At 38.1% G+C, this 10,000-nt stretch overlaps 2 protein-coding genes across 4 annotated transcripts in view; one reads left to right on the forward strand and one right to left on the reverse strand.

The window, feature by feature from the left end:
- Positions 1-964, reverse strand: part of LOC125027198 (cuticle collagen 13-like) — a 21,500-nt gene extending 20,536 nt beyond the window's left edge. Inside the window, exon 1 of the mRNA XM_047616122.1 lies at positions 770-964. The gene's annotated coding sequence lies outside the window, so the exon portion shown is untranslated. The remainder of the gene's footprint in view (positions 1-769) is intronic.
- Positions 965-1,942: 978 nt separating this feature from the next.
- LOC125027213 (protein ZNRD2-like) overlaps positions 1,943-10,000 on the forward strand; it is a 21,073-nt gene continuing 13,015 nt past the window's right edge. The window contains exon 1 of one of the 3 annotated variants that reach the window (XM_047616156.1): positions 1,943-2,055. The gene's annotated coding sequence lies outside the window, so the exon portion shown is untranslated. The other 2 variants (XM_047616154.1, XM_047616155.1) reach the window with 2 other exon arrangements.

Genomic DNA, 10,000 nt, shown 5'->3' on the forward strand with positions numbered 1-10,000 from the left:
TTTCCCCTTCACCCAATGCCAACGGGTATGACATGTACAGACGTGCTATGCCCACTGTAAGTACTTGTTTGATTGTTTTTACACATAGATGGCTACACTTGTACTAAGTCATCAATGAGCCAGTTACTAGTATGGCCCATCTTGCCCGTTCACCCTTTTCTTTGATTTAAGAAATATTTTACGTTATCTTATTTTGCTGTTACTAATGTTAAAAATCATTATAATAATTATAATATTTATAATAAGAATAACACCATCGATATTCATAGCACTAGCAAAAAATACGTTTTTCCCGCCATTTCAAATCACGTACGGTCACAAGGTCTACTTTATGGCTAAGCACTAGCAGAGCCATCTATGGACAGACATTTCACACAAAATTTAGAAAATAGGCACAGTATTTTCCCTGGCGGCATTGGGTAAGTTGATAATAAGGAAGATGTGCAACTTGTAATACATGGGTATACATTAACTAGATAAAGAATGGGAAAAACTACTCCTTAATATTTGAAATAATCTGCACAGGCAAAGAATAACATCAGAAATGAAGAAAATTGGTAATGACTAAAGTAGTGCTGAGAGTAAGTTCACAGGAATTGAGGGGGTGTTCAAGGGGAAAGTCCCTAATGGGGAAATATGGGGCTAGGGAATTATCCTAATTCCCTGATCAATAATCACGCAATTCCGGTTTCAAAAAACAATTCGATAAGCAATATAGGAGAAACAAAGAATTTGAATTCGGCATTCAAAGTGTTTGTAATCCGTTTACCTTCTCAACGCTTAGTCTTGTTCGTAAGATCTCAATTCACGTTACAAGTTCTTCCCAATGCTTCCTCTCATCCGAGACGTCACTTTTGATTTAAAATAACACAGGCTATCGTGGCTATCGCCGCAACAGGAGAGACTCTGAGCCACAGCCTTTAAATCGAGTTGATTACGTTGGGTTACAAATGGACTTCATCAATTGAGGGTCTACTTCCTTTATATTTTAGATTAGTATTTACATAAATAAATGCCTTAACTAGTCACGTTTATACTTAAGATATTCCTATAGTGTTCTTAGTTATATTTTAACAAAATCTAACTGAATAATAAATACAGTCCATAAACTTATAGATGCTCGTTTGATGTTTCATGGTCGGTAAATCAAATATTATATAGAATGTATCCAGAACGGCGATATTTTTTTATAGTATGATGCATGTGCAAAATATGTTCTACACAGGATGTTATGCAACAAGATATTAATTTATTGTATAGCACACTATAATCTTATCCCAGTGTATGGAAAAGTCTACTTTTTATATGCATCCACGTGTGTTTGAAGTGGTCTATGATATATTGTAAAAAATGTGTCTAGAAATGTTCTGAATACTTATTCTAGGTATCTGAATCTACTGCTAAACACGCACACATACAATACTGGACACATTCAATACGAATGTGTTCATTTTTGTATGTGTGCTTATATATATATATATATATATATATATATATATATATATATATATATATATATATATATAATATATACGCATATATGTATATACACATATATACACACATATATGTACACATCTTGTATATATATATATATATATATATATATATATATATATATACATACACACACACACATATATATGTTATCGGCCAGAAGCAGACACTCTAGTTATGCTACATTTGATGCATTAGTAGATAAAATGCAATCCTCAGTTACTTATGACGATAGTAAAATCTGAGAGAATAAAACCACAAAATAGAGTTTGATGGTATTGAGGCTGTAGTTGAAGAAGTTGTGTTTATGTTAGGGGTCCAGTACTTGTGGACGATCTTAGTGGTCACTTTAACTCGAGATAAGGACCAAAATACCAAATCGCCTCCTGAAACCGGCACCTCAGCATCCATACAACCGAACAACCAGGCCCTCATGCAGGTGACCTTGCATCGCTGGGTCTGCCCTCCTTGGAGGCAGTTCAGCTTGGAGCATCATTGAGGAAAGGTGAATTAGTGTTGACTCCTGGAACTCACTAGCAGAAAACTGCGTAATTAAACGTAAGAACTATAAAGATAGATTTAAGATTATCTCTATAGTATTAGTGCGGAGTTTACTATAAATCTACCTGAAATAACCTTTGACTGACTCACGAGAGTATTGCCGTAAAGCAATACTAAGATTGTTGTCAGGCCTTAGCCAGCCTAATACAGACACACACACACACACACACACACACACACACACACACACACACACACACACACACACACACACACACACACACACACACACACACACCAACACTCATTCACTCGCACGCACGCACGCACGCACACACACACACGCACACACACACGCACACACACGCACACACACACGCACACACACACACACACACACACACACACACACACACACACACACACACACACACACACACACACACACACACACACACACGCACACACACACACACACACACACACACACACACACACACACACACACACACACACACACACACACACACACACACTCACATATATATATATATATATATATATATATATATATATATATATATATATATATATATATATATATTCACACATAGATATACACACATCCATTATAAGTAAAGAGTATATATGTTTATGAATAAAAGTAACTGTATCTCCATGCACGCAATATACATATGTACCAGTATCGAAACTGAAAAAAGTTCGAAGAATTCTTCAGTGGATAACCGACCCGCAGTGATGCCAATTCTGAAGTCTTTGGTTATATCTGGCCAAAGAATATATATATTTATTTTGTTGGTGACTGAATACGACAACAAAATCCAATCATTTTTAACGTACATGCAGTGTAAGCCAATGAAGTTATTATTACTACTAACATTTATGAGAACGGGGAAACGGTTCTTTTCGTGATGCAGGCCCATGATCGACAGCCACATTACGGATTTCAATAGTCTGAATCACCCCATGCTGTGTGTTGCGAAAGCCGACGCCTTGTTCACCTTTTGTGCTAGATCAGTTACATCAATATGCCAGAAACAATTTTGCGCAAAAGTCTGGGAAGCACTGGGTAACAGAAATTTCAAGTAATGGAAACAGTGTTAATTGCAAGTTTTGTCCATCAGCGTTGAGAGCAAAACTTTGTAATGGAAACAGTGTTAATTGCAAGTTTTGTCCATCAGCGTTGAGAGCAAAACTTTGTTGACATAGAAGTGCATGCAAAATGCAAAGAGCATCTGTCAAACAGCAAAACTTTGTAGACATAAAAGTACATGCAGAATGCAAAAAGCATCTGTCAAACAGTGATACATTCTCTATTTTAAGGTTCATCACATCATCGGGGGACGCAGCCCCCCTATGATGATTATTTCAAAGTTGCTCTATGTTAACTTAACAAGGGTAGAGAATGGATGGAATGAGACACTTTTAGCTTTATCGTGTCTCATGCCCACTGGCACTGTCTGGCTCTGACAGTCTTCCACGATTTTCCTGCACCGCCTTCAGGGCGCGAGGGCTCGGCAGCGCTGGCCGTTGGCAACGCTGCGGCCGCACCAGAGCAACCGCCGTGCCTTTGGGGAAAACCAAAGCCCTTAAAGGAAGAAAGAAGAAGGAGACATTGGGGAAACTCGTGTCTAAGCCTCCTGCAGAGTGCGGGGTAAGTGCCATGGGTGGAATTTGGCTGGTCACGTGTGAGGAGTGCTAGATTCTTTTGGTCTGTTTGGAGTCACATGGAGGGTCCTCCAGGCTCGCACGGGAGATGCAGATCAAAAAGCGGGGATTAGAAGTTTAGGCGAGTCTGAATTTCAAAGAGCGTGAATGCATCGTGTTCAGAGCTCGAATGATGTCGAAATTGCCTCGTGTCTAGTCAACTTTTAACTTAGATAGGATTACTAAACTGGAATTTGGGTATTCTGACCATGAATGTTTTGTATTTATTTATTTTGGTATTTGTTACTGAAAGGATGCACCCTCCAGAGACAAAGTCCCAAAACCAGGCTATCATGCAAACCCAAAATCCAAACCCAACCATTCCTACCTTCTATTCATTCCCTAGACAGGTGCAAGCCCCCTCTACCCCCCTCCTTTATTAGAACTTCCAGTAAATTTGTAGAAGAGGGTTTTGGGTTACTTTTGAAACAATTTTGATATTTTTCTGCATGAAATCCACTGCTTTCAATGATTTTAGGCATTGTTCTTTGTGCAAATGAATCGTTGAGGAGATATGATCACCATCTCCATTGACAATCTAGTTTTGATAGTCCCAGTGGCAGGGGAGAGCATGAAGTTTATCAGGGAAATTATGGGGTTAAACAGGACCCCCGTGGTCGTCAAACAAAACATCCTAACCCAACATCCAACCTAACCTAACATCGTGGTTAGGGGGCAGAGCCCCCTAACTAGGGAATCTTGGCATTACCCCGTGGTAATGTATACTCTTAGCCAGGGGGCTATGCCTCCTGGACCCCCGTGGTAATATATACACCTAGCAAAGCCCCCTGGACCCACGTGGTAATATATGCATCCAGAATTCACCCACGCAATGTAAAAAAGATGCGCAACTTAGCCAAAATTCGGGGATCTTCTCTTTTCTTTTATGTATAGCACCTTGAGAAGCATTTGCACACATATTGCCATAGAAGAACTTTGTCTTGGTTTGTATTGTTCTATCCTTTCATGTAGGTTTTATTACCCAACTTTACCACTACCTTATATTACTTATTGTCGAACTTCCTGCCAATTTGCAGCAGACACAACATTAAGAACTTTGGTTCTGAGGGTGACTTGGTCTGAGTGGTGGTATGCAGCAGATATTTTTGAAATATCACGGTAAATATGAGGATGGAGCAGCTGTACCAGTGTTTATTACTCTATAAGATGGCAGTGTCCATTTCCCTCTATCTTTGTGCCTCATTCTTGGTGACATTAACCTATATTTCTTTATACATGGAACTGTGATTATCCTTTTTCCCAGCCACATGCATATACTAGTCAGTATTTTTGTCATAATTTGTAATATGGAATTATAGATGTAGACCGCCACCCTGTTGCTGTATTTCCTAAAAGGGGGCTCTACCCCTGGACCCCCACACAATTGCTGTGGACTTATTCTCCATGCCACATTTGTCATATCCTATTTTCTTGAAAATTGATTTTCTTTGTTTTTGATGTTATTATTTGCCTTAGCAGATTCTTTCATGTATAAGTTAATATAGTTTTTCCCTTTATGATAACTATGTAAATATTTTTATACATATATGGTTGTGTGTGTGTGTGTGTGTGTGTGTGTGTGTGTGTGTGTGTGTGTGTGTGTGTGTGTGTGTGTGTGTGTGTGTGTGTGTGTGTGTGTGTGTGTGTGTGTGAGAGTGTGAGAGAGACATTCCCTGCATTCTATTGGGCATAGTGGAATGCTTTGCACAGCAAAATCTCGAGAAGAGGGAGAGGATTGGAGGAAGCTTATTTCACCTTGCAGCCAGTTTGTAGACAACCAAGAAGATTGCCAACTTTAAGCCTTAAAAGCATTTCTGTTAGAATTACAACTTATTTTTGATATTACCTTTTGTATCTTTATTAGTCATAAATGTATGAGTAATAAAGAATTCCTCTACAACAGTTTCAACCCCTTGTTACATTCTCAATCAGCTAATAAATTCATTTCTTTCATGACAAGCCTCAGTGGTGATAATAAACAAGTAGCTGCATTGCACAACAAAATTGTTCACCCAAATTTTTGGGGGAGAGGGAAAGCACACTATGGAACAAAGTTCAAGTGAACAGAGGTATTTTAATACATATACACACACACTACTGGTGGTGGCGGAAGGCACCGATCTTGTAAACACGAGTCTCACCTTTGGAGAGGACGATTAATGCAGTAGAAAATGGTGCTAAAGGGGATACTGACTGAAATTGAAAATTGATGGGACTTTTCTTGACCATTTAAAGCTGCTTTGGAAGGGAATTGGCTAGGTGCTGTAACTATTCAGGCTTGATATTGTTCCAAATGCCCTGCATGGTGGCTGGAAGGCACAGGATGAAGGATGTATCCTTGTCCATTAAATGGTACTTCGTATATGTTCAGAGGTTCTCTACGTGATTTAGATCTGGAGAGTTTCTTGCTCAATGTTTTAGCAATCTTACATTACAAAATTCAAACCAGTTCACTACTATTTTTTCACATATTCTGACTGTAGAGAAAGCATTAGATCTTTTGTGGTTCTGGATAAGAACCAACTGATATTTGAAAATATATATATTGGGGAGAGCTTTGGGAACTTTGGGCCAATTTTTTAAAATTAAAATGTTAAAAATAGCTGCTCTTCTGACAACATTCAGCAAACCTTTGGCAGAGTTTCATAGGATAACACGCAAATGTAAACATGCTTTGAGTAATTTGCTGACCCCTGTAGGGGTTCTGTGAGCCAGAGGTACCCCAATAGGTGGCTTAGGGGCCAGAACTGGGCCTGTTCGGTCCCTCCAAAGTACACTACATCCCCCTGCAGATCTTTAGTTGGGTAACAGTGGAAAAGCTTTGTGTTGGGTAAAAAATAAGAAAAAGAAAAAAACACAGGTAGTATAACATTAGTGATAATATTTATAATAATGGTGAATTAAAGTACAATAATAATAAGTTTGATTGTAATGATAATAGCAAGAATAATAAAAAGAGAATGTATTTATGCAGATCAAGATAAAGTTAATTGGTACCAGATAAGGTCATTATAGCAAAAATAATTATATACATCCCAGTTCTTAACTGTGTGCAAGTAAAACATGCGGAAAGGCTCATTTATCACCTTTATAGTATTTTTTTTTCTTTTTTCTAGTTACGGTATTCCAGAATAAATTTTGGGAAAGGGGTGGTAACCTGGCTGATACACTTTATTTTGTAATGGAAAAGATTTCAACCCAACACACAGGGCATACAGTTTTGACTTTTGTCTCATCCGAGATAAGTAATATTTTCAGTAAAAGGAAATATTTAAACATAAAAAGAATTATAAAAGAAATCTCTGTAAGTAAAAGAAAACAGTTAATTACATAATATGAATACATCTAAAACAATATTCAATAAAATAAAAAGGTGCATCAAACTTTACCTTTAAGAAATTAATTAAAAGCAAAAGAAAATAAGTCTCGGGTGAAGTGAATATAAAATGACAAAATAAAATGTAAAAATGACAAACATAAAAATAAACAGCTAAAGGTAAGGGAACACCTAATAGAAAGTTGCCTGCTTGTAATTAAATATGAAAACCAAAATTTTTGATAAAAATAGCTGGATAAAAATCTTAAGTTATGTACCTGACCACCTATGTAAAATCAACCAAAAAGAAGTGAGAAACAAATTAAAACAAATCAAAAGCAATAGTGTAAGGTATGTTAAGGTGTGAGCTATGTGTCATGTAATGTAAGACAGTGTAAGTCTAATTAGTATAAAAAAAATAACAGAACAGAATGAAAAACAAGTGAAATCATAAACTAGATTAAGCATTAGAGCACTCATGGCAAGTTACCTTGAAAGCATACTAATACTAATTCCCATACCATGAGCTATTCCAAGATGCCATTCCCTGGGTATATATGTATGTGCATGTATGTATGTGTGTTGAGTCAGGTGGCACTGGTGGGTTATCGTGTAGGAAAAGGGCAAGGATGGATGGTAACAACAAGGACGGGAAGGAATAGATATGTATATGTTAAAAAATATATAAAAATTGGCTTGAGTTTCAGAGGTTCTTAATGGTCCCTGTAAGGTCTTAGATCTGGGTTGCTTTGCTGTCCATACGTAGCCAAAAACCTTGCATTAGGTTCACTTGAGTAGCTACTTTTACAGGTCTGTGGCTTGTTGGCCGGGCACACATGAACACTCAAGTGCGATGCCAAGACTCCTTGCCTAACCCTTGCAATATTCTCATCTCTCTCTGCATAAGCTTGTTTTGCTTTTTTGCCATTTTCCAATATTTATTTTTGTAATTTCATATACTGTGTCCAGATGGTAATAGACAAATTTTCTAGCACAGACTGTATATCATCTTGCTAGTTAGTCTTAACTCATTGTAACCAAAATAATGATAAGTAACATTTGATTATTTGTAGCATTTTCAGTTTTCTGTATTTTGTTATTGTAATGTTCAATTTTCTGTAATATCTGTGCCACTGGTCACGGTGGGCAGGAATAGGATCCTTAGCTCAGAAATAGTGTCCTTCCTGGAGCTGGAGCCCTTTCAGTCATGGCTCATGGATGGTTCACTCCACTCTCCTTTATCAATGGGAAAAGAGCCCTTTCTAAATGCCCACTGAGTCTGATCACTCTCCAGGAGCTTTGTACACTCATTGTGAGTCATTCCCATCATACTGGCCTTGAGCCAGAATTCTTATGCAGATCTATGCAGATCTAATATATATTTTAGTGGCTCATATGTCCTTGAAAGTTAAAGTAAAAGTAACTACACCACAGTAACAAAAATTTATCACTAGGTTTTTGTAAGAAAGTGCCATTTTCTTTCTCTATTCCCTATTAAATGCCAAATACCTATTGAGCCAGTGTGTACTTATTAGACGCTGCACCTAATCACAGCAGTTCTTTTGACCTTCAGGTTACATACAAAACAGAAACACTACAACAATCTGTAAACTTCAAGACTATACAAAAATAATAACAACCAATTTCCCCCCCCCCCCCCCATAGAACAACAACTAAAATACATTTAGAACACCAAAGTATCAGACTCCATATCAGCAATTTAACCTCTTGCTGACGGGCATGGCATGTACGTACATGCCATGCCCACTGTGAGTTTACTTATTTAATTATTTTCACACATATATGACTACATTTGTACTAAGTCACCAGTGTGTCCGTTCACCCTTTTCATTGATTCAAGAATATTTTTTTCCGTTATCTTATTTTGCTGTGAAAAACGTTTATAACATTATAGTAATTATAATGTTTATAATGAAAATAAGATTTGAGGCTTCAAATCTTTCCTTTCAACTTTGTGTGTGTGTTTGTGACGACACATTCAAAGTTACTGCTCGCTGGCAAGTGTCCTGTACATGGGCAATGCATATCTTTAAAACCATTCGGAGCAAAATTGTCAACTGCATCCCAGTAGTCACCCTCCCACTGGGACCCTGTCTCCCTCACTTATGGACTAAGGGGTATGATATGTGTCCCCCTCCCTCAAGCTTCTCTGTTTACCTGTAAGTTGTCACAGGGGGTGGGTTAACAAAGGCTATCTTCCTGAATTTGCCTCTTAACCCCAAGGGTGCTGGGAGCAGAAGTAAGAATGAAGCCAGAGCTTGTCCACATGCTAGTGGGCCATGGCTCTGTACCTCTAGGGCCTCTTACTCTTTATCGTGATTTATATGCACATAAAACTAAAACTGATATTTATATAAATAATGTCAACTCTGTGACAGTTGTAAACATGCAGATGATGCAGCACAGTACAGGTGCCTCATGAAGTATACAAAGAAACTAGAAGGATAACTATTTTAACTTTCACATGCAAGTTCCCCCCAAATCCCTTGCTCATTTTTGTTGTGGGGGGCTTAGGAAATGGAAACTGGGGCTCAATATAGGGGACCCCCCCTACCTTGGACCTCAGCCCTTGCCTCACTAATTTTGCATGGTCTTTTCATCTCCCCCTTTCCTTTCCTTTTCTTCTTCATCATCCCCTTCTTCTGTCCACTTCCTAAGGTGTGAGGGCTGTGCTTAAAGGATGACAGGCGGGCTTTTTATCAGTCATGAACAGCCTCCATGACCCATGGACACAATATTCCCTTGGTTAATTGTCTAGCCCTTACCCCGCATGGAGATCCTGAGAGGTAGACTGTTTTCTCTCCCCATTTATTTCAGGCTCACCATGACCAATAATGAAGATGTTGAATTGATTAATTGATTCCCCCAAAAGCCCCATACTCTGACAGTACCCCTCTCTTTCAACAATGTCTCCAAAAACAAGTAGACAAAGTTTCC

This window comes from Penaeus chinensis, chromosome 7 (genome assembly GCF_019202785.1).
Source record: "Penaeus chinensis breed Huanghai No. 1 chromosome 7, ASM1920278v2, whole genome shotgun sequence".
In the NCBI taxonomy this organism is placed as follows: Eukaryota; Metazoa; Arthropoda; class Malacostraca; order Decapoda; family Penaeidae; genus Penaeus; species Penaeus chinensis.